Source organism: Phyllostomus hastatus, unplaced genomic scaffold (assembly GCF_019186645.2).
Source record: "Phyllostomus hastatus isolate PE091 unplaced genomic scaffold, TTU_PhHast_1.1 phas_scaffold_555, whole genome shotgun sequence".
Classification (NCBI taxonomy): domain Eukaryota; kingdom Metazoa; phylum Chordata; class Mammalia; order Chiroptera; family Phyllostomidae; genus Phyllostomus; species Phyllostomus hastatus.
The window spans coordinates 5,794,054-5,818,602 of NW_025334036.1; the positions used below are offsets into that span (position 1 = coordinate 5,794,054).

The window sequence follows — 24,549 nt, forward strand, 5'->3', positions numbered from 1 at the left end:
ATTCATTAAGTAATCTGCTCCAAATCACATAGCTACCTGATTGGCACAGCTTATCTTCCAAGGGTTGAAAACTAAGGGAAAGACACTAAATCCAATTTAGAATAGCACACTGGCTAAGTCTTCCCTCACCGGGGCTCTCCTTCTGCATTCAAAATTGTGAGTGCTCAGCCTATCCACAGTAGATGCTCTGTAAAGGGCTAAACCAATCCCTCATTTAGAATATATTCCTGTAATACATTTCAGAAATTCTGCAGCACAAATGAAACAATGTCAAAGAAAAGAACTAGAATTATAGGCTGAGTTACAGATAAATGTATAGTAAATGACATTTATTATCATGATTATCACCAGATCAGACAATATTAACATGTTTAGGGACCTTGATGTATATTCATTTCAAACAGTCATCCAAAAAGGTTATGCCGGTTTATGTCCTTGCTGTTAGGGTGTCAGAGTACCTAACCTCTCCGATTTAAGTTCTTCTGATACTAGACAGAAAGGCCAGAGCTCTAAAAGTAGCCAGGGCTGGGTTTGGACTCTGGATGCTCAAGTTCATTGTAGGTAAAGTGATCACTCCCACCTAATAGCCATGCAATGACAAATATATAAAACAACATGTGCATAATAACCCTTATCATATTGCTTGGCACAATGTAAGTGCTCCACCCACTTTAACTTTCTTCTCAACTTCCCACTTTACAGACAATAAAAAAAAATACAGTCCAGGTATAGGTCTGATTATACAGAAAAGTGCTACCAGAGAAGTATCAGAAAACATGGACTCTGCCACAACTGTAATGGAGAATTTCCAACAAAAAGTGCATGTTGTCATGTATTGTCATGTATTGACTCCCCCAGTAGATATGGCAGCCACCTAGCCTCCTGCTCTCAAGAGATTCCCTAGCCTTTAATTAATATATGCCAGATGCACCACTTAGTGATGGAACAATTTATTTAATTTCTGAAACCCTTGCTTTTCTCCATGATGGCCTTTTCCAGTAATAGGTTTGCTTTAAGTCTGCTCATGGGACCAAATTAGGCTTCTAAAGTCATCATATTTCCGATGGTAGAAGAGTTAGGGTCTGTGGGGTTGATGAAAGGAAGGGAATCACCAGAGCCTCAGGATTGAGGAAACACCCTGACCTCAAAAATAAGTTATTGCCATATTTCTCAGTTGGCAGTGGAGAGAACTCAATTTTAGGATGTGGAAGAGTCCAGAGACTTCCTCCCAATAACTGCAAAAGAAAACCAGAGTCACTTTTGGGGGTAACATTATTTTTTGATTTGGTCAGGTTGGGCTCGGTATTTACTTTAAGTGGAGGTTCCAATGGAGAAGATGGGGGCTGTTACTCTGATTCCAGAGAGATTTATGGGCTGGCTCAAGGACTGCACATTTCGTCCGAATGCTTTTCTCTTTATGCCCAGCCTTTTCCAGTTTACTCAGCTGCTCTCATAATTATCCCCAATTATTTATAATGGTAGGTTTCTGAAGCTGGAGTTAGAGAAACACCATGTTTTTTTGAACCCTAAACCCTCTTTAATGGAAATGGACTCCAACAGCTCATGTGAGACCTAAACTCAGGTTTTCTTGGGCAGATTTTGAAAAATTTTTGTTTTCATCTCTAATACAATATTTCATCCCAAAATTATATGGAGCTTGTAATATTAAAGAACAGAAGTCCTTATATGCACATAACTGTTACCAATAACTACAGTTTCAGTACAGCTTAAACTAGCTTTTCTTTCTTTTTTCTTTTTTTAAATCAATGGAATGAATATAGCAATTTTTTTGTTTGTTTTACAATATATAAACTCCAAGATATGTAAGTACCTCCGAAAAGAACTGGTCAATTAGAATATGATTGAGACAGAATCTTATTTTTTCCTTTTTATTAATCAATGTACAGTTCACATGCAAACATCACCATTTGTCCCAATAAGGATCTTTAGGGCTGTGCTTGTTTTTCTCCTAGAAGATCTTATGAAGACCCATGCATTGTATTTATTAATAATGTCTCTTTAGACTCCTTCAAATTAGAAAGCTTCCCTTATAAGTTTTCCTTTTCTTTTTCTTTGGGTCTTCCATGACATTGACTTAGTCTAGGTCAGTTGTCTTGTAATTTGTTGTATTATACAACCTAGATTTGTCTAATTGGTCCCTCACTGGTAGAATCAGGTTGATTTTTTTTTGCGATAATACTACATAGGTGACAGTATATCCTCTATATTACATCATAATACAAGGGTTTGTTTGGCCCATATTAAACTAGTTTCTTTTAAGTTGTCTTCCTTGAAACATTAGTTTCTGGAGGTGTTCTTTAGAAAAGCATTATCTGTCTAAGGGAATATAAAAAATGCCTTTATTCTATATTCCTTCCCTTGCTGTGCATAGTATCATCACATATTAATGCTCTGAGAAGTACTACATTTAAAAAACTGCTTAGTTTTGTCAATTCCATATTTGTCAAACTTGCTTGATCATGAAACCATTTTCTCTTGGAAAGTGCATTAGTATTTCATAGAGGAAAACTTAAGTACTGTGGACAGAAGCAGGTGGGAGGATACTGGGAAGGCAAAATCCACAGATGCTCGTCTCAATCACCTTCCCTCCAAATTCATTTTTTAAAAGATTTATTTATGTATTTTTAGAGACAGGGGAAGGGAGGGGTAAAGAGGATAGAAACATCAATTTGTGAGAGATACATCAATTGGTTGCCTCTTGCATGCCCCCAACTGGGTAGCTGGTCCACAACCCAGGCATGTACCCTCACTGGGAATTGAACCTGCGACCTTTCAGTTTGCAGGCCAGCACTCAATCCACTGGGCCACACCAGTCAGGGTCCACATTCATTTTTTTTTGCTAATTTCCACCCTCAGTAAATGTTACCAGGTGGGCTAAAACCTATACGACCTCTGATACCTCCCTCTGCTCTGCCCCAAGCAACCAGACTAAAGCAAATGCTTTTGATTCTCTAGCTTCACATGGCAAAACATGTCCTCTGGCTTCTCTCCTGCCCCTGTTGATATGCTTACCTGTGCTCAGAATATACCTCCCATTGCATCTCCTCCTGGCTGATTCCACAGGGCCTGAAAGCCAGCTCAAGAATATCACAGCCGTGAAGCTCCCAACTTGGGAGGAGTCAGGTTAGTCACCAACTTACAGGAAGATAGTTTTTTGTCTCACTTTTATTTGAGAGCTGCTCTCACAGTCAGATATAGCTCTAAATCAAGACCTTCAAAGCTTAGGAAATCATGAAAGATACAGGCTGAAAGCTGGCCCTGCACTTCTTCTCTCTTTCCTCCACCTACACATCCATGTCCCCTCACACAAAGCAAGTGCCTTGCAAATGCTAAAATTGCCTAAATGCAGAAACCTATTCATCCTCAACTTTGGCATCAAGGAATGTTTTTAAGATTTCACACCTGGCCCTGGCCGGGCAGCTCAGTTGGATAGAACATCATCCCAATTGGCCAGCATTGTGAGTTCGATCCCCAGTCAGGGCACATACAAGAAAGAACCAATGAATGCATAGATAAGTGGAACGAACAGCAAGTCAATGTTTCTCTGTCTCTTAAATTTTCAAAAATTTCACATCTGCATCTCAGTTTGTGAAACTTTATTGAAGTTTATAAAAGAGCTACTTGATTTTGTTTTCTTTACCCTTTCTGGCTTCAGTTTGATGGGTCTCTGTCACATTAGCTTGAGGAGCCCCTCTGTTAATGCACTTAAATTTTGACCTGCAGGCCCCAGTGGGTGTATAATTCCCAGCTGAGCTACGACTGGAGGTCCACGTGGGGAGGCCTTGGCCTCAGTATACATTAAGGACAAAGCTGTGACACAAGACACTCTGTAGCTGGGGTAATTTTAGCTAGTTTCTTGACGTGGATATCAGGTCTATTTGAAAATCTGCTTTACTTCTCTTTTTCTCTCAAAGATCTTCGTCTCTCGCTTTTCATTTAAGTATAACACTACCTCCTGGTTTTCTACTTTAAGTATTCAGTGACAGAAAGACGGCAGCTGTGTAAAACACAGGAACACACACTCACACTCACAAGGAGACAGATTTTAAATGTAAGCCCAGGCCTGTCTCACTTCGGCAGAGTTGCCAAGACACAGAGGAGCCTTCAAAATAACTTTTGTGTTGGGACCTTGGTTTGTCTGTGCTGACAGTTACACATTCCAACTTGTCATTTGTCTCTGACTTGCTTTCCCAAATGTTTCCATCGAGTTATGCCACTTATCACCTGCTTAGTATGTGACACTTTATCTGCCAAGACAAATGTCATATTAGAAAAGCCTTCTGGTGAATGAGGGCAATACAGGATTGCAACACAGAAAGTTTGGGCCTTTTCTTTTAATCCACTTTCGAAGTCAGTTTTCCAGATCTTGCCTGTTGCTGGGCTTAGTGGGGTTTTTATAATACGTGGGCGTGGTGTGTTTAGGTTAGAGACAGAGCCTCAGATAAATGGATCCTGATTGGTAGGACAAAGCGCCCTTGAAACTCCAAAACCCTGACAGTAAATTTGATCAAAAGAAGTGTCAGTGATTAAAAACAAATGTTCACAAATGTTGTGGAGCTACCAAAAAATGAGGTCATCAGATTTTTCAGAGCACTTCTATAGGCTTTTCACAATCATAATATCTTTTTAATTAAATAAATGAAATGCTTTTGAAAGTGAGAAGCTGACAGCTTTGGTTAGGGCCAGAAATAGAAGGCAAACACCAGGGTGACTTAACAGCAAGGCTTTATAGTCCTACACTGCTTCTGCTAATAAATTTCAGGGCTGGGTTACAGCCCTCACGCTCTCTCATGCCTGAGAGGCCTCTGGGAACCTGTTTGCCAGAGTGAAAATCATTGTCCCCAGATCAGGTAAAAATCTCAGAGCTCCAGCGCACACATGATGACAGCCACAGGTTTGGTTCTGCGAGTTAAAAGAGAGACAAACGATTGAATCGTAATGTTGATCCTTCTCTTCAGGTCCAAGCCCCCTCACCCCTAACAAAGGAAACCTAAACCCATCCAGCATGGGGTCTTTGACAATTTTAATTTTTGAAGATGTAACTTTCCCTTTTCCATGGAGGGGTGGGGTAGGTATTAGGTAGTGTCATGAATTCATAAAAACAAGTCCTATCTGTGGACACAAATTTTCATGGCAATTTTAAAAAGCGAATTTGGCCATGTTACCTTCCCACTTGGACTGCTTCAAAGACTGCACATTTCATGTTAAAGCCTAAATTGCATAACTTAGCTCCCCCTGACCTCCAAGCATCTACTTTGATTCCCCTTCCCCCACAAGCCCTCTGGTCCTGTAGGTCAGAACCAATGGTGACTGGACACTCTGTGCCTGGGCATGTGTTGTTCTGTCCATGGGCAGAGGCGATCTCCACCCTCCCTCCTCACTGGGTCTACTCCTGCTTGCCTGCTTGCCTTTCAGGCTCTCAACTACCCCCACGTCCCTTCACACCTTACTCCCCAGCAAAACATGCCCTTTGAGAATTTCCTGAGCATCCCATTTAGATACTCTTTCTGGGGCGTGCACAGCAGTCTACTTTTGCCCTTATAGATCTTACAACAATAGTCCTATTTGTCTGTTTCCTTCTCTCAGTTGAGACCCACAACTCATTTATATATTCCCCAGTTCTTGGTTCAGTTTCTGACACAGAAAGCGTGCTTATCATTTTCATTTCATCAGAGAAAAATGGAATTACCCATTCTGTTTCTGGAACACAGTGTATCCCAGAATGCCCTGCATTGCATTTCTGATCAATGAGTCCTATGTTAGGAAGAAGAGAAAGTGCCAGGGCTCTCAAAAGAACTTGGTCACAGAGAAAGAAGTACAGGTCAGTCCAGGAGATTGGGTGGCCCAGATATAATCAACTGTGAGTCAAACACTGTTCGGCACACTTTACACATGCATTTTCTCATTTAATGTTCTCAATACCTTTCCAGTATAAGTCTTCGGTTTTGTTACAGGTGAATAAGCTGCCTAAGACCCATGCATCCAGGAAGTAGCAGGGTTGGGATTCATTTATAGATCTTTATGATTCTAACAACAACCGTGTCCTTCTGTAGGAGAGTCTGTGTAAGGCGAACATTTCCTAATTTCTGTCTTTCAAAAGAAAGAAGTGGATATTATTGAGACCTACAGGAGCCTAGGTCTGTCTGGAGTACAAGGTGTTCCTGATACCCTCCGACACACACACCCCACCCCAAATTTATTCACAAAGTTCAGATTCAGAAAGAGAAGTGGACGTGGAGATGACAGGTGGACCTGAACAAAGGACAAACTTGTGCAAACCTTTTTCATTTCATTTAAGTCTCTACAAACCCACGGCCTTGTTTTTAGTATAGCATGCTGTCAATTGTAATGACATTTTATCTTTGGCTATTCACATGGCAGGTATTGTATAACAATCTGAATAAATCTGTGCTTCCATTTTGGATGAATTAGACACCCTTTTACTGAGGGCCTAGTACAGTGAAGAGCAGAACTAAGGTAGCACACTTTTACCTGTGGGACTGTAGGAGTGTCTTTTGCCATGGTGGTACCAATAATGTTTAGTCAACTACCACAGCTCCAGTGACCTGCCCAGTGCATCTCTCTCAGGCCCAGGGGAACTGCCCTTTCTCTCCAGGGCAGTCCATTCCAGTCCTCTGGAGTTGTGAAACCAGCTGTACCTTGGCAAGCCTTGGCCTGGGATTAACTTGGCCCAAGGTTATTCAGAGACTTCTCTGACTCATAACTTTGGGGCCAACTCTGAGTGCCAAGCCTCAGCCTTGCCCTCTCTTGCTTTTTCTCTGTGCTGATTCACACTGGGTTGGGATTTTATTGTCAGCGGTCATAATTGTGCATGGGTAGAACTTGGATTTTAAAGATGACAGGAGGCCAAGAGTAGGGTTCTGCTAGCTTTGTTACTTGCTGTGTCATTTTTCTTCATTGAAAAGAGGAAGGAAGGAAAGAAGAGAGGAGAGGAGGCAGGGAGGGAAGAAGAAAGAAAAAAAAAGGAATATTCGACCAACCCTCTTCCACCTTGTATATATTTTCTCCAAGCCCTCGGAAAGGCTTGTCCTAGATTTGACTCACAAGAGAAGAAGCCAAGTACAGTACAAAAGTATAGATTTTGAAGTCAGCATGTCCGAATAAGTATGTAGTGGTTATTTAACCTCTTTGAACCTCTGATTTCTCATCTGTGGACAAGCAATAATGATGCTCATCTTGTGGGGTTGTCATGATGATTAGGAATATTCTATATGAAGTAGTTGGCATGTTAGAAAACATATCATAAGTGACAAATATACTTGTTAGAGCTATTTGTATTAAGTGGTCCCTTGAAGCAGTGAGAATGTGGCTTTACAGAGTAGACTGCACATTTAAATTTCATTCCTGCGAGATTGTGGCAGTTTGTTGTATGCTCCCTTTGAGTGGGGCCCGGGTGTGTCTAATGTCATGGTGGTTGCGTCCCAGGGACTGACTCAAGCTGTGAGAATCCTAGAGCAGTCAGTACAGGGGAGGGTCAGGCAACAGAGAGAGGATGAAGAGTTCCGTCTGGCTCTGTGGTCAGCAGCTGTCCCACTAATTATTGGAATAATCTTGGCCAAGGTGCTTAAATGGCTATGACTTGGTTCTGTTATCTGCATTTATCTCTTTGGGTTGTCTTAAAGATTAGAGGAGATCACCCATCTAAAGTGCTTAGAACAATGAAAGTGGTTAATAAAAAATTATGTTAGATATTAGAAAGAGACAAGTTGGAATTTATAAAGTTCAAGTGAAGTATGGCATAGACTGTGGAGAAACGCTGCCTGGTTCCAGTCTGAGTTCCACTACTGTCTGCCTCATTTTCTCATCTGTAACATGGGTATAACCATAACCTCCTTATCTGTGCTTATCACATATGTTTGTTACAGAAGATAAGTGAGTTAATATTACATAAAGCATTCAGAATATTACTTAATATAGGGCCAAATACTATATAAGTACTTGTTAAATAGATAAATAGAGGAGTCAGTAATGAAACAAGAGCCAAAGAGAAAGCCAGAATGGCAAATAAATTTGGTTGGCCCTGGACCAGAAAGGAGCATAAAGAAAAAAAGAAGTGCCCTAGCCCGTAGCTCCAATGGTTAGAAGTTTGTCCCAATAATCCAAGGTTATGGATTTGATTCCCAGATTGGGCACATACAAGAATCAACCAGTGAATGCATAAATAAGTGGAACAACAAGTTGATGTTTCTCTCTCACTCACTCCCTCTACCTTTTTCTCTTTCTAATATTAATTGTTTAAAACAGAACAAATGAACTAGTGAAATAAGAACTTATAAGACAATTGTCCTAAGTAGAGCTGACATATTCATGTTCAAGACAATTTTTTCAACATGTGGCCTCTACCACATCTTTAAAATATCACAAAAAAGTCAAGGAATCATCTGGCATCTTTCTGTTTCTACAGCCGAAAAACTTAGGTTTTATTTATCAGCCTGCTGAACTGTTTGTTTTTTAGAAACATAGGTACCATCCAAAAATTTTCTGATATCCTTGTTTTTAGCTGTCATGGCTTGCTGAATCAAAGCACCTGAACTGGATACAAATTCAATGTCATTTCCTTCAAGTAGAAACTCAGCTTTCTGGGCTTGAGATACTGACCTTATCCGAACCCTGTGGATGTATTTCCCCTCCATGAAATTCCTGATTTCAACAAGAGAACCAGCCTCCTGAATTACAACACTGATGCAGAAATGAGTATACACAGCCCTCATCTTGTAACGGAAGCCTGTTATAACCCCCTTGAACATGTTCTGCGCAAGACTGCAGATAGTGCCAACAATAGCCAGTTCCTTTGCATTTCTCCACCATGTGTCAACCTGGAGCCTCTTCTTCTTTCCAAGGAGAATGACTTCTATATTGATGTGATTGAAGTCCCTCTGCAGGGTGCCGCTGGGGCCCTTCACAATAACTGTGTACCCCTTCTGAGTGATGTTGGTATATGTTGGAATGTTGACAGCCTAAATACTGGTGGTAATGGTCTTCATCCTTGAAGTAGATGCACCAAAACAAAACAAAACAAAACAAAACAAAACCCAACTTCTTTTAAAAATTAGCAGTAGTCATTGAAGTGTGAGGGTATGTTTAGCCTTGGGTGGGTGGGAGATCTGGGTGGATACAGTTCTTCCAAGTAGCCATGGACTCCAAAAAAATGGCATAGTATCACTGTAACAGCAGGTCTTGCTTCCTTAGCTCCCCAAGCCTGGTACCTGAGAAAAGTGACTCTAAATCTTTTCAGGGAGTTGGGAAAGGAGAATGAGGCAGGGGAGGGGGAGAGTAGAGGGGTTAGGGAATGGTCTTGCTTAGGGAAAGCCTGCTCCACAAGGAAGGGCCAGGACCACTTCCAAGGCCAACTTATGAGTTGATAGAAAACTGTGGCCACTTCTGCTCTTTCTGCTGTCTGACTTTGGTGCACAAGCAGGACGTAAAATATTTAAATTCCAGTGATAGAGCCAACTGTGCAAATTCCTGACAGGCAAATTGAGTCCCATTATCTGTAATTACAGTCGCCTGAATTCCATACCAGAGAGACCCTGTTTTCCAGCCATCAGTAATCACAGCTGCTGCTCTGGGGCCAAATGCAGCCAGAGCAAGTCCCAAGAATGGAGATGAGCAGCCCTAACAGAGTATTCCTGGCAGCCGCTGTCAAGAAACCCAAATCTTTTCTCCTTACAACCTTCAAATGGCTCCTGTAGCTCTCAGGATAAATACTTTGGTTAGGCCTGTCAGCACCTGGTCCATCTCTCTCTTGAACTTCTTCTCCCCTTCTTCACTTAAGCCATTCTGAATTACTTGTTTCTCGTGAACAACCTGGGAAGATTTCAGTGTATTTGGAATGCCTTCTTATCCAAATATTCACTTACTCGCTGAGCCAATATTCACTGAACTCCTACCATGGGCCAGGCCCTGTGTAGGCAATGGGGATACAGTAATGAATAAAACAGACCCCCCAAATCCTGCTCTTACGACTTACTTTTCATGGATGGAAGACAGATAATAAACAAAACAAATAAGCAGAATAACTGGTATATTATATGGTAACAAGTGGAAAATATAGCAGGGGAGAGGGACAAGGCTTCCTGGGTTGAGAAAACCACAGTTGAAAATGCATTGGTCAGAAAAGACTTTACAGAGGTGACAGTTAAAGCAAAGACATGAAAAGGTTAGTTTTATCAGACTGTCATTCACTCTGAGGCAGGTCCCAAAGGCTCAAGGGAGAGTGACTTTTCTTGAAAAGCCGTTGTGTCAGGATGATTTCTCTTGCAAGTGATACAACAATAGAGACACAAATGGGCTTAAACAAAAGTGGGAACTTATTATATCAGGGCATTGAAAAGTACAAGCGAGGCTGGATTCAGGGGTCAAAAAATGTCATTAGGATACAAGCATCTTCATTTTATGTCTGTCTTACTCCAGGTGAGCTGCTGTGTAAACGAATAGCATAGACATGGTGGCTTATAAAGCAACCATTTGTTTCTCCAAGTTCCAGAAGCTGGAAGTCCAAGATCAGGGCGCCGGCAGATTCAGTGTCTGATGAGGACTGGCTTCCTCATTCTTAGCCTGCTGTCTTCTCACTGTGTCCTTACATGGCAGGAGTAGTGAGGGAGCTCTCCAGGGTCTCCTTCATAAAGGCACTAAATTCTACTGATGAGGGAGCCACCCTTATGACCTAATCACCTCCCAGAGTCCCTACCAGTTAATAGCATCACATTGGGATTAGGATTTCAACATGTGAATTTTAGAGGACACAGATATTCAGTCCAGACCAGTCTCTCTGCTTTCCTCTGTGGTGAGTTTATTTTTTAGCTTTACACAGAAGTAAAAAGGCTGCAGGTGACTCCAGGCCAACATCATGCCAGGCTCAAACACAGAAGGGAAGACAGTGCCCCTCTACCTATAGGCAAAAATTTCATTGCATGTCTTTGGGTTGCATGCTCATCTGGACACATTACTGTGATCAGGAAAGGGACAGGTGGCTCTGAGTGGCTGCATCTGGTCACCTACCTACTCTGGGAGTCAGAAGGAGAAACAGTCTACCAACAGCAGGGGAGAGCGGGGTTCAAAGGAAATTCAGGGGATTGCCAGAAGGAAACAAATGACTGCAGAGTGGAGAAAGGAATGAGTTTCCACAACCACTCTGCTCTAAAAGCTTTTTAAAAAACTCCACTGTGTGTAATGTTGATTCAGGGTGCTCCATTCCCAGAGGCTGGTTAAGCACACGTTTCTCCCTCGGAGATTGTCTGCGGAGGAGAAGTTGTTCCGTGGGACTGGTGGTTTCTAGGGTCTCCTGTCAGCATACGGAATGTACGAGCAGCATATTCATAGGCAATCAGCCCCTGGAGGATGGCTGGATGTGTAATTTTGGCCTGTGACCTCCTGTGTTTCCTCCGTGGGCTCCAGTGAGCCACATCACAAGTGTCTGACATCACCAATGTCAAAAGTTCATGGCTTTTAGAGTCTTGTTCCATTCATACGGACAAATTACCCAGTGAGCCTGATAACATTTGAAGGCCACAGTCCTAAATTCTGAAAACAGAGCTTGCTGCATTAGTGGAACGCAGCTCTTTTTCTAGGAAGTTCCATGCCTGTGCTTTGGTATCAGATGGTCCTGGGGCTGAATCCTGACCCCACCACTTACTTGTTGTGCAACTGTAAGCAAGTCACATGTCTTTCTGAGCCTTGTTTTTCTCATTTGCATGATGATACATTAAGAAGTGTAAATAAATAACCTTGTGGAAGGAAGCTAGCTAGCATACAGCCTGGCATAAGTGGAGGGCTCAGAAAATTTTCTTCATTTTTCCTTTTCCCTGACCCCTTTGCTCATGAGTTTACTATCAGTCTCCCTTGGAGTCCACATCATACAAATTGCAGGTAAAACTGTCATGTACAAAGAAAAGGAATGGAAGGGACAGGATAGGGAAGCAAGCCCTGGGGTGGAACTGTGGGCTGTACCGCTGAGTGGGAAACCACAGGCTTTGGAATTAAGCTGGGTTTTGAATCCAGAAGGCCTTGGGAAAATGACTTAACATCCTAGAGTCGTTTTTCTCATCTCTGCAATGAGAAAAACATGTATTGCTATTTATGGTTGTGAGAATTAATTGAAATAATATATGCAAGGAAGCTGGCCTAGAAGTCTTCAGTGAGTCTTAGTTCTGCTTGTTTTCAAAAGTAATCAATGCTTGAGTGACATCTGATTGACAATCAAGACACCCAAATGAGAATTCCCAGAGAGAATTACCTCTCTTTTGGAAGACTGGCAAATTCAGACCTCTGCCTTATTCTCCTTCCTTTCTGCCTATGCATGTTCTTCCTTATGTTGGAGGCTGAGCAGAGGAAGTAGAAGTCAGTCAACAAAGGTGTGCTGACGTGTTGTGCATGAAGAGAATGCTATCTGTTATGGGTGGGAAGCCAAATGAATAAAAGACACGATCCTTGTCCTTGACTTAACGAAGGGAAATAAAACATGCAAAACAGGCCATTTAAAAAAACACTCATGAACAAAATAATAGCCTGTTTGCCAGATGCCAAGGTAGACTGTGAAGGTGTGAGCAGAGATGGGTGTGAAAAGTTAGGAAAGGTCTTGAAGGCAGAGATTAGCAGGGAGCAGAGGCCTCAGCAGAAGCCCAGAAGTGGAAAGAAAAATCTCCTGGTGTGGGATGGTAGCCTCCCCAACATCTGCACACCAGGAAGGCATTGTGTGGAGGATATGAGATAAGTCAAGAGACTCTTGGGCAATTGAATGAGGTCAATCGCAAGCTGGTGTTATTACTTGTTACTATTGGCACTGGTAGCAAAAACAAATTCAAACCATCTCTGCAGACTGACCGGTTGGTAGGAGAGTTGAAACTCTCGTCCACACAAGGTGGGGACCATCCCTGTTATCATAGTTTTATCTATGAGTGAACTTTCTGGCAATTCCTCTAGAGTGGCAAGGCTACTTTTCTCTGGGTAGGGCTGCACTGCACAAGAACTGGAACTCCCTCAGATGCCCCATGGCACCACAGAACAAGTCATGGCGCCACCTCCTACTGGAGCCTACTTAGATCGCTGGATCTGCCACCTCCACAGCTGAGGACAGAGGACGCTGAAGGTGAGGCTCCTGCCTCTGGACATTGGTCTGCAGTTTCAGTCTCCCAAGCCTGTCTTAGTTTCTAAACAGAAAACCTTATTCTGTGCTATTCTCTATAGCTGGGTGAAGTCGTAGCATGGCAGTTATGGGCATGGCTCTGTCTCTTACTTGCTGGGTGGAATTTAGCTAGCTAAATATAAAGATGATGCTAATAATGGTAATTCTCTCCTATGACTGCTGGGAAGTAATTAATTTAAAAGGCACATAAGTGTCTAGCACACAGCAATCACTTACTAAATAGTAACTTTTTAAGAAACAGATTTTATTTATCTCTAGAGAGAAGGGAAGGGAGGGAGAGAGAGAGAGAGAGAGAGAAAGAGAGAGAGAGGGAAACATTGATCAGTTGCTTCTTGTACATACCCTGACCGGGGACCCGACCCGGAACCCAGACATGCGCCCTGACCCAGGATGAAACTGGAGACGTTTCACTTTTCGGGTGATGCCAAACCAATGGAGACACACCGGTCAGGGCTAAATAGTAACATTTTGTTGTTATAAACTAGTTTGGAGTTTGGTGATGTTGGGATACTATTTTTCTGTACAGTACAAAGGGCAGGTTTATGTGGCCCAGAATGCATTGGAACTCAAGTTAAATCCAGATGTGATTCTAGCACACTGGAATGAAGAATCTTCTGCCTTTAATTTTATGGTGATTTCAATGATTGAAACATTCTTCAGTAGAAAGTTTCATGGAAAGACTCAGTGAAACAGAGGCCTAAGTGCATGCTAACTTTTTTTTTGACTATGCAAAGTGCACTTACTTTTTCAAGGTATTGCTTAGAAATGGACATTATGTGTATGCCTGTTAGGCATTAAGTAATATATACATATAGTTTATACATGTACATAAACTACACATAATCTTCAGTATGATGGACCAGGTGGCTCCTGGAGGTAGAATAACACAACAACAGCTTCACCACTTGCTGAATGTGTGATCTGGAGAAAGTTATCTCCTGCCTCAGCTTCCTCAATTGCACATTGCAGATAAAGTATCTAAATCAGAGGATTAAATGGGACACCAAATAGAGTGCACCTGGCACATAGCAGTATTTATTTATTTATTTATTTATTTATTTATTCATTTATTTATCTATTTCAGATGTTAAATAAAAGTTAAACTGGAATATAAAAAACATGGTCAACAAAGTCTTAGCATCTTACCCAGCTCCTTTACGCTCTAGGACAGTTTGGAAAAAATTATACATAAGAAAAAGCCTTCTTGAGGAAGACTTGGTGAGGAAGAGAACTGGATGGGCGAACATATTTGATCCTTGATGTAATTTTAATGAATGAGATGACAACCGGAACTTTCTTCAGACAGATAATGATGTCATGCAGCCTATCTTGGTAGGAGGTTTCAAAACGATTTGCCTTGGCAGTGGAACTAGGTTGTTTGGATAGCAGATTGCATTTATGACCTAGATCCACCCTCTCTCTGGACCGCAGCTGATAAATGGAAGCATCTGGATTCTCAAGGTTGGGAGGCTGAGAGGGTGGAGTTCTGTAGGCCAGAGCTGGGAGTGAAGACACCTGAGTTCTGGTCCCACTCACTCTCACCCATGGACATATCACTTCATTTCTGGGCCTCAGCTTCCGTGAGCTCTGACATTCTCTAAATTCCTTCCAAGTTCTAGTGTTTTATAATTTCACGAATGTGTAACTTGTTTCCTGGCTGAAGAATATGGTCTTAATGGACAAAAGCAATGCCAAAATAAAATTGCTTCATTCTGTTATGAAATGTCTCTGGCTTTCTAAAAGGGACGGGGGAGAGTTCAGCCAGATAATGAGGATGAGAAAATATGTCACTAAATCCAGGAACTGGAGTCTGGTCTTTAATGGCTCAGAGGTACCCTCTGCAGCTTCTAACGTCCTACCCCTATGGTTGGATTTCTCCTGGTTGGGAAGAATTTTTTTTACTCTCTGGCCAACACTGTTCTCTTGTCTTCTGAGCTGGTTTTCAAGTCCACGTCATGTCAGAGAGGTTTCCCTCTGCTCAGATCCCAAGCTGGGGCTGCCCACGACTTCCTGGGATGGTGGATGGATGTGTCAGAGCAAGTCAAGTCATGGGGAAAGCATGAGCTCTTCTATGTGTTTCCCAAACAGGTCCCCAAGGCTGTTTTCCCTGGATTCGAGCTCAGTGATTTGACAAAGTCTTGAAACAGAGAGTCTCTAAATTCCATGAGGATTGTCTGTTCCCAGGTGAAGTACTTTGGTTGTGTTTATAAAATTGATAGGCCTCTTCTGAGAGAAGCCACCCACAGAGTGGTGAGAACTGCCATCCTTAATATAACTGGGCATTTTCTAGCATAGGCAAACATAATCTACCATTTTTACATTCTTTTAAAGCTTGACCATTGATGAAGAAACTTTTTTACATGACTTATATTACCTTACTGCCGCAATTTTAACTGGTGTGTCACAACAATTTTTAAATATGCAATACCTGACATTTAGTCAGGGGCACTGACTTCTATTCCCTTAGATCGTCCAACAAAAAAGTGTCAACAGCCAACACAATAGCTGTCCGGAGAGAATAAATCAAAATTAAACCTAATTTTTGTCACATTGGTAAAGAATATAACATATTTTTAGTGTGCTGCAGAATTTTAATAATTAGTTTATGTGTGCCAGGGGATGAAAAGGGTTGAAAATCTCTGTCTTTCTGGCAACCCAACATCACTATCTGGTAGGTATCATTAAACCCATTTAACAGACGATGCAAGTGAAGTTTAGGGAGTCTTGATTTTGTTCAAATTCATGTAACAAATGAAGAGTGAATCTGGGCACCTAAAGCCAAGTCTTCTAATCCTGAGTTCAGTGTTTTCACCACGAATACACCCAAACCAGGAAGCTGATGCAAATCCACATCCCAACTTGAGCAGGAAGAATTCTGTGAACTTTTCTCAGTCACTGATCTCATGACTCATTGGCCCAACTTGTTTGCCAATATCATTTTTATCATAGTTTAGTCATTTTCCTGACACCTCTATCTTGTACAGAACGAAATGATGTAGATTAGATAATGGGGGCTGCTCATAGGAAGGTTACCGTATATTCCAGAGAAACAATTCAAGGGAGAGAACAATGTTTTATGGGGTTTTTTTGTTTGTTTAATAAAGAATAAACATCAGGAGACTAAAAAAAATGTTCTAGGCAAAAAATGTTCCATGAGGCAAGTTAAAGTCATCATTACATTTTTATATTCATCAAATATTAATTAAGCATCTATTACGTGTCAAACTCTCTATTAGCAACTGGGAATATAATGATGAATAAGACTAAGTTCCCACCATCAAGTACCTGACAGCTCCAGGGAGGAGATGGAAACATCATCAAGTCATTGCAGGCCTTGGCTGAGTAGCTCACCTCGTTAGAGCGCCGTCCCAATAATCCAAGGTTGCAGGTTTGATCCTGGGTCAGGGCACATACAAGAATCAAGCACTGAATGCACAAAACAAGTGGAGCAACAAATCTATGTTTCTCTCTCTCTCTCTCGAATCAATAAATAAAGTTTTAAAAAAAACAACAAACAAACAAGTCATTGCATAGGCTGTGATAAGAGCTCCAGGAGAGGCGTGTATGTAAAGTTTTGTGGTTACACTGAGTCAGAGAAAGCCTGACAGAGGAGGTGATGTTTTAGCCAAATTGTAAAGGATTAACATAATCTTTCCAAATAAATAAGGGGGAAATGATCACTTCAGAAAATTATCATCATCATCAGTACTACCCGATTACCATATAATTACTTCCTGTATGTCAGACACAGCTCTAAACATTCTGTAGTTATGAACTCATCTGATCCTCACAATAAACCACAAGGAGGTTTTGTAATTACCCCCATTTTTCAGAGGAGGAAAATGGGCAGAGAGATTAATGACTTAGCCAAAGTCACCCAGCTGGTAAGTGGCAGAGTCAGGATTTGAACCTGGGCCATGCAACTCTGGAGACCATGGTGATGCTTATAACGGAAAGAACAACTCCTGTAAAATGAGGTGTGCCTGGATGTTTGGAGCATTTCCGCAAATTGTTCCGCCTTTGTTGCCCTTCCACCGAATTGTCGAATTGTCGAATTGTCAGTGCCTCTTCTCCCATTTTCTCATCATATTCGTCATGTGGTACCATTTTATATTCAAAGCTTTAGTTTTTGAACCATATTAGTGATGCAGATTTAGGCTGCTAATATGCAAAAGTGCTGGCCCATGATTATAATCTCCTAAAAACAGGTTTTCTTTCTTTTCTTTTCTCCTGACTCAGTTTAGCACCAAGACCTGGCTCCCAGCAGTGCCATGGGGATGTTGTGGGAAGGGCAGTTTATTTCTGTTTCACACATACTTGTAAAAGTGCCTGGGGAAATCCTTGCAATCAGCTGGATTTGACTTCTGCTCCCCCTTGTCCTGAGACTCCATCAAAACCATCAAAACCGCTGGTAAACTTATAAATCAGATAATACAGAATTATAAATGCCTTCAGAGGAAAAGTGGTTTAGATACTCTGCTTACTTCTTTGGGTTCTTGCTTTCTTTTAGGTTTAGGCCCAGAATTATTATTATTATTATTATTTCATCAGTTCTTTGACGCTTTTATGAAGATGAAAAGAAAAATTATCCAGTATGCTTAATTATTTTAAGCAGAAGGGTTGGTCCAAATTACTAGCCCTTCAGCTACAGGAAACTCAAAGTTCTAAGACTCATCCAACTTTCACAGCAACCCTATGATGTAGGCCCAATTAACCTGATTTTTCCAATGAGGCAAATGTGATTCAGGGAGTTTAATGAACTTGCAAAAGGTCACACAGCTAATAGATGATGGGGCCAAGATTCCAATCCAAGTTTCCCTACACGTAGGCCCTACGTTTCTCCCTCCACATTCCCAGGTTCACCACCACCAGCTAGCTGTCTGACCTTGGGAAAATCATGTAACCTCTCTGTGTTAAATTTCTTCATTTACACGAAGATCATAAAAGAATCCACATTAAAGGATTGTACAGATGAAATGAGGTAATACATGGAAAGATTTATGGCTATGTCTTACACATAGATAGAACTTAATAAATGTTTGTAGTTATTATTACAATTCTCGAGGAAAATCAGGCTTCTTTAGAAGCTAATGACTTGTTTACAGTAGAATACTTTTCTCCTGTCTCAATTTAGCACCAAGACCTGGCTACCTGTGGTGCCGTGAGGATGTTGTGGGTAGGGCACAGCAACGTCTCTCAAATTCTTTCAAATTTTCTCAAATTGTCATTCATCCTCTCCCCCTGCCCCCACCATTCACCATTTCACCATTTACAGGCCACCTCTAGTGCAGGGCTCCTACACAGGCTACATTTAGGCCTTCCCAAGCTTTGGGCCAAGGCCATGGGTGTCTCCCAGCTCTGGGAGTCTTATTTTCCAAAGGGAGGAGTTACTTCCTTTCTGGTCTCTAGGATAAGAGAGGAGGCCTTTCTGAGCAAATGTTTGGTAGTGGCAGTATTTGTTGATCTCCTTTCCTGTTTTCTTGTTTCTTTCAGCTTCCAGATAGATAGCAGATACATTCTAAAACAGGGATATACTACAGCGAAGCTTCTGCCACCAGGCCTTCTTCCCTCTCAGACTACAGGAACCCTAAAGCATTAGTTAATTGGCTCCTCTTTTTGCAAGCTTTAGCAACCTCTCCAGAGAGGCCCTCTCTGAAAGAAGAGAGGCAAACCCCAGCAAAGTCAGAGAGTCATCTATGAAGGGAATAGTTGACAAGCCACAAACATCTACCCTGCACTTCCCATGAGCAAGATCTTCTATGTTGGCATTGTACAGAAAATGATGGTACTATGACATACTCCTGTGACAAGGTAAAGAGTACTATATGTGAACAGATGGGAACTATTCACTCTAGATGGTGCCTGGCATGTGCTATAGAAATAATAGTTTTCTTTATTTACAGGAGAAGATTGTCATAAGGCAGTATTTAGATGCAAGGTGAATTGAACGACCACCTGGTCAGAGTGTAGGGGATTCTGAAGGGAAAGAGGGAAGCCTGTGTATGTGTGTTTTGTTACTGGTGTTAGGGTCCCCATTAGAGGCAACTTTCACCTAGCACCCTTTACTTCCTGCCCTTGAGGATAAGAAAGTGAAAGACTTGCTACTTCGGAGACCTACTAGACCGTGAAAGCAAAAGGGTCAGATTCTGGTCATTCAAAAGAAATGGAACGTAACCTCCTCTGTTCTGGTCCCTGAATCCTGAGTTTAGTCCACTTGTGTCTGCTCTCATACTATTTCCTGTATCCTCACTCCCTTGGATGTGGTCTTGCCCCTGACCTTTGGACCTGGATGAAAGGAAGCATAAGAAAGCAGATAAAGGAAGTGGTTAAGAACTAGACCAAGAAAACCGTTCACTCTAGACGGTGCCTGGCATGTGCTGCAGAAATGGGCATGGCTTCTTTGAAGTGTTCACTGGTTTGGACCATCAGTGAGTGTAAAATGTCATAAAATAGTATTGATATATTTATTATTTTAAAATTTTATGAAGATGTAATTTTTGTTGAGGAATAAATGACATATAAAATTATATTTCAGGTGTAAAACATAATGACTTGATATTTACATATATTGAGAAATAATCACCACAATAAGTCAAGTTAGTATCTGTTGTCATAGTTACAAGGTTTTTTTTCTTGTGATGAGGACTTTTAAGATCTATTCTCTTAGCATTTCAAATACACAGTGTTGTCAACTATAGTCACCATGCTGTACATGACATCCCTAGGACTTATTTATTTATAACTAGAAGTTTGCACCTTTTGTCCCTCTTCACCCACTCCAGTCATGCCCATACACTCACCTCTGACAACCACCAATCTGTTCTGTTCTCTGTAGCTATAAATTTGTTTTTTTTTTGTTTAGATTTCACATATAAATCAGTATTTTCTTTCTCTGTCTCACTTATTTCACTTCATATGATGCCCTCACATGATGTCTATCTTTGGAAACAGTAAGAGTTCACTTTTTATGGCTGAATAATATTTATACTTATATATCACATTTTCTGTGTCCATTCATCTGTTGATGAACACTTCGATTGTTTCCATATCTTGACTATTGTAAACAGTGCTACAATGAACATAGGTATGCATATATCTTTTCCAATTAGTGTTTGTGTTTTCTTCAGATAAATACCAAGAAGTGGAATTGTTGGGTGATATGGTACTTCTATCTTTAATTTTTTTGAGGAGGCTACATTTTGTTTCCATAAGTGGCTGCATCAATTTACATTCCCACTAACATGGCAGAAGGGTTCCCTTTTTCCACATCCTCGCCAACACTTGTTATTTCTATTAAGATGTAATTTTATTGAAGTTTTTAATACTAATAATTTCCATAATTCTATTTTATGCTTATGTATCAGTTTGTATAAAATACGAATATTGTTGCTATCTATTGTTGTATATTTATTCATCTTAATGCCTCCAGTCAAGTGGTTTGATGTGTATTCAAGGCACTTCATTCTTGTCTTACTTTGAGAGAAGGGACAAGGGAACAGAAATAGCAGGATGAGCAATGGAAAAAGAAGGTAGTGGGGTTTCAACCTTGGTCCCCAAGAGGCAGCAAAGGAAAAACAACACAAAGCGAATGAGAAATCCAGAAAGTCATTGAAAGGAGGGGGAAACGCCTCAGGAAATGCAAGAGAAAGCAAAGGCGGAAGGGTAGGAAATAGACAGAGACTGACAGTCCCAGGCATGGGCACTAAAGGAAGTGGGTATTCCCAGTTGGAGATGGAGGCATTTTCCCGAAAGATGAAAGCCCATCACTGCTGGAAACAAAAAGGGGGTTGGAAGCAAAGAGTATGAGGTGGTGACCGCTCTGCCATGGGCCATGTTCTGGATGCCAGCTGAGGTCAAATTGTATAAGTAGGAGCTGTCCTTTCTACATTGGCAGACACAGGCTGCAGAGCTCGGAAATAATCCTAACACAGATCACTGGGGAAACAAACACAAAGTGACATATGGAAGTGGATTTCCAATAATTTACTAGGTGTTCAGGATGGAGTTGGGAGTCCCTATAGACTCACGTGGAGAAGCCCTCTGACAACAAGGGAGAAGGGTGTGGACGTTTGCTGAGCAGCACAACCCTGCTGTGAAAGGGATGCTGTTACCTCCTCTTTACAGGTGAGCAAAGGGATCAGGTATAAACTGACAATACATTATTCATCCATTCCCAAGGTCACTCGGCTGACAAGTGTGAAGCTGCAATTCAAACCCCAGCCTGTGCATGCCCAAGCTTCACTGCTTATATCATCCTGAGCATTGTTTCATTTTTGGAAATCTCACCTAGGGCCAAGTTCTTTATACACTTTCTCTGAGCTATAACAGGATCCAGCCATGTGTTTAAGTGTCGGCATGTCAGCATTTCAAAAACCTGCCACTTCCCATGACCCTCACACCTAGAGCTAAAATTGAACAGGCTCTCAGAGCCCAAGCGTTTCTTTCCTTTTCTGATGATTTCATGGGCATGGGGGTGAGGCAGGAAGCTCTGAGTGGGTACAGTCCACATTAGGGAATATATCCTTAATGAACACTTGGGCTTACTCTCATATATTCTTTTCTTATATTCACAGCCTTGTTTAAGAAATATACCTCAAAAATAGAGTCCGTAGATTTTCTTTCTGTTCTTTGGAGGAATGATGTGTTATGATTACTTTATACCTTTATTGAAAACACTCTTATTAGGTCTTCAGTCTTAAATTGCTTGAAAATAGAAGCATTTAAATTAAAAAAACTGAGGTTCAGCGACATTACAAAAATAGTAGGTGGCAGAGCCAGGATTTGAAACAAAGACACGAATTTTGGCTTTCAGAGGGAAGTCTGGGGATTAAAGGAAATAACACCTTGAAGGAGCGAGCTTTAAGGAGCTTTATTATTGGAAGACCAACTGTAAAATCACCTTTGAAGAGAGTCCCTGATAAATTTGTTTTTCAGCCACATCTGGCACATAGACTCTTGTCTGGAGATACAAGGTGGCCATTATTCTCATGATGACACTGGCAGATTATGTCTTAAGCTTTCCAGCATCTCTGTTCTTGGGGGAAAAGGGCTGGTGCTGTCATGAGTTTCCAGAAGGCTGTTGACCTGTCTTATTTTTTTTAATTGTTGTTTTTTTTTTTTTTTGAGAGAGGGAAGACAGACATCAATTTGTTGTTCCACTTATCTATGCACTCATTGGTTGATTCCTGTATGTGCCCTGACCGGGGAACAAACCCGCAACCTTGACGCACGGGGACAATGCCCTAACGAACGGAGCCAGCCAGCCGGGGCTGGTTTGTCTTTTCACAGTCAACAGCTGGAAGGAAAGATACAGGAATTGTATCAGTTCAGAGTACTGGTGGCAACTTTAAAAAGGCAAACTCAGGTCTTCCTTATGATGAACAGAAAACAGCCATGGGTCAGAGATAAGAGATAGGAGGGCAGAGGCAGTTGAGAGAGAAAGGTTTGCGTGGAACTCTGCTTTATATGTTTCCAAGGGTGGAGAAAAGGATGGGAGTGAGCTTATTACAGAAGAACAGAGGAATGGCTAATGTTTAAGGACTGTGGAATCAAATTCAAATTTACTTAGTTTTCCTCTTTAAAACTTGCTCCATGTGGGCTACTAGCTTGTTATTCAAGTTTTTGAGTGTTTAGAAAATAAGTTACCTACACTCTTTCCCAGGCTGGGCCTTTGTCTGTGCTGCTTTCTCCTTTTGCCTTGTCTGCTTGAGCACCTCCAGGGCTGACTTCAGCGTTATTTTCTCCCAAATGCCTTGCTGAACTGACTACCCCACTTCTCTCTTCCCCCACTCTCTACCCCCTCTCTGAGCTAGATGAGACCCTGGGCTCACTTCTGTACCTATATTATAGCTTGTATCACTTTGACTTTATCTCTTTTTCTGCACTGAAACTACTTGGTGTGTGTCTGAATCTCCTTTTGGACAGGAGCACCTGGGCCTTCTGTCATTCATCAACATAGTGACTGGTGTGCAGTAAGCGCTCAAGAATGAGGATTTAAACTGAACGGCATCCAAAACAGAGTGAACAAACCTCTAAGCTAACCACGCAGTTGGTAGTTGGAATCATATGTTTAAAAAATAAGTGACTTTCATCCCCCCAAGCACCAAGTATTCTTTCTAATTGCTGAATCCTGTTCTGAGAAATAAAAAGATATATTGAAGAGCGAATCCAAAAATCTAAGTGTAGAAGAGATGACAAAAATGACCACAGGTGACAAGGATGAAAGCTTGGGTGATGCATTTTATCTTTCCCAGAGGGTAGACTTCCCTGTGGCTGTCTGATGTGTTGACTCCAATCATTTAATGTTACTTTAGGTCAGCCACCAGAAATGGAGGTAGATGCTGGCTTCTGCAGATACAGGCTGCTCTAGCTCATCTTTCTCCAGTTCTAAGCTTTCTCCAGTTCTAAGTCTGGTGTAGGTTATGATATGCTGGGTTTGAGCTTCCCTAGCATACGTATGAAACTGTGATCCGACTGGTAGCAGAAATTCCATGTTTATGCAGAACAACATCTGCAGATTTTATCTCCAGCATGGCCCAGTTATAGTCACTCTTGGTATTTAAAGAATGAAGTGAAGCAACCACAGAAAGAGATAAAATGGCAAGTACTCTCTGTCCGGAGTCTCTGTAGCTGTTCCACGTACGAGTAGGCTTCATAACTAGAAAAGGAAAACAGAAAGATTGGGGGGTGAGGGGAAGACAGAGATATGGCCATTTATCTATCAGAGCTGACGTATATAACCAGTCCTATGTTAGCTTTGGAGTAAAGGGAACAAACTATTTAGAGCTAGAAAGACGTGGCTCCTGGCTCTGGCATGTACAAAATGATGTAAGTTCAAAGCTATTCACTGTAACATTGTTTATAGTAACAAAAGATTGTAAACAACCCAATATCCAACAATAGAGCACTGGTTAATTAAAGTATCGTATGCCCATGTACAATGGAATACTGGGTAGCTATAAAAATAAAAGAATGAGGAAGCTCTTAATGTGCTGATATGGAACGATCTACAAGGTATCTTAGGTGAAAAAAAACAAGGCACAGAGCTGTATGTATAGAATGCACTATTTTGTGTAAAAATGAAGGAAAAATAAGTACATTCTTATTAACTGGTAAATGCATAAAGAAATGCTAAAAGTTTGCAACATGGGACAAATGATGGTGGATGCCTGTGTATGTGGCAAAGGAGGTGAGAAATGAAGAAAACTGGGTATTTTAGGGTCAGTGGGGACAAGAGACTTTTGAATTATATACCTTTCTATGCCTTATGATTTTTGAAACATGTGACTCTATTATCTATTCACAAATAAATCAAAGAAAGATGCATCTTAGCTCTGCCACTTTGTTACCACCTGGCCCTGAAA

The 24,549-nt window shown here is 41.3% G+C and overlaps 1 pseudogene; it reads right to left on the reverse strand.

The window, feature by feature from the left end:
* Positions 1-8,462: 8,462 nt before the first annotated feature.
* On the reverse strand, positions 8,463-9,035 carry LOC123809773 (annotated as a pseudogene).
* Between the last annotated feature and the right edge of the window lie 15,514 nt (positions 9,036-24,549).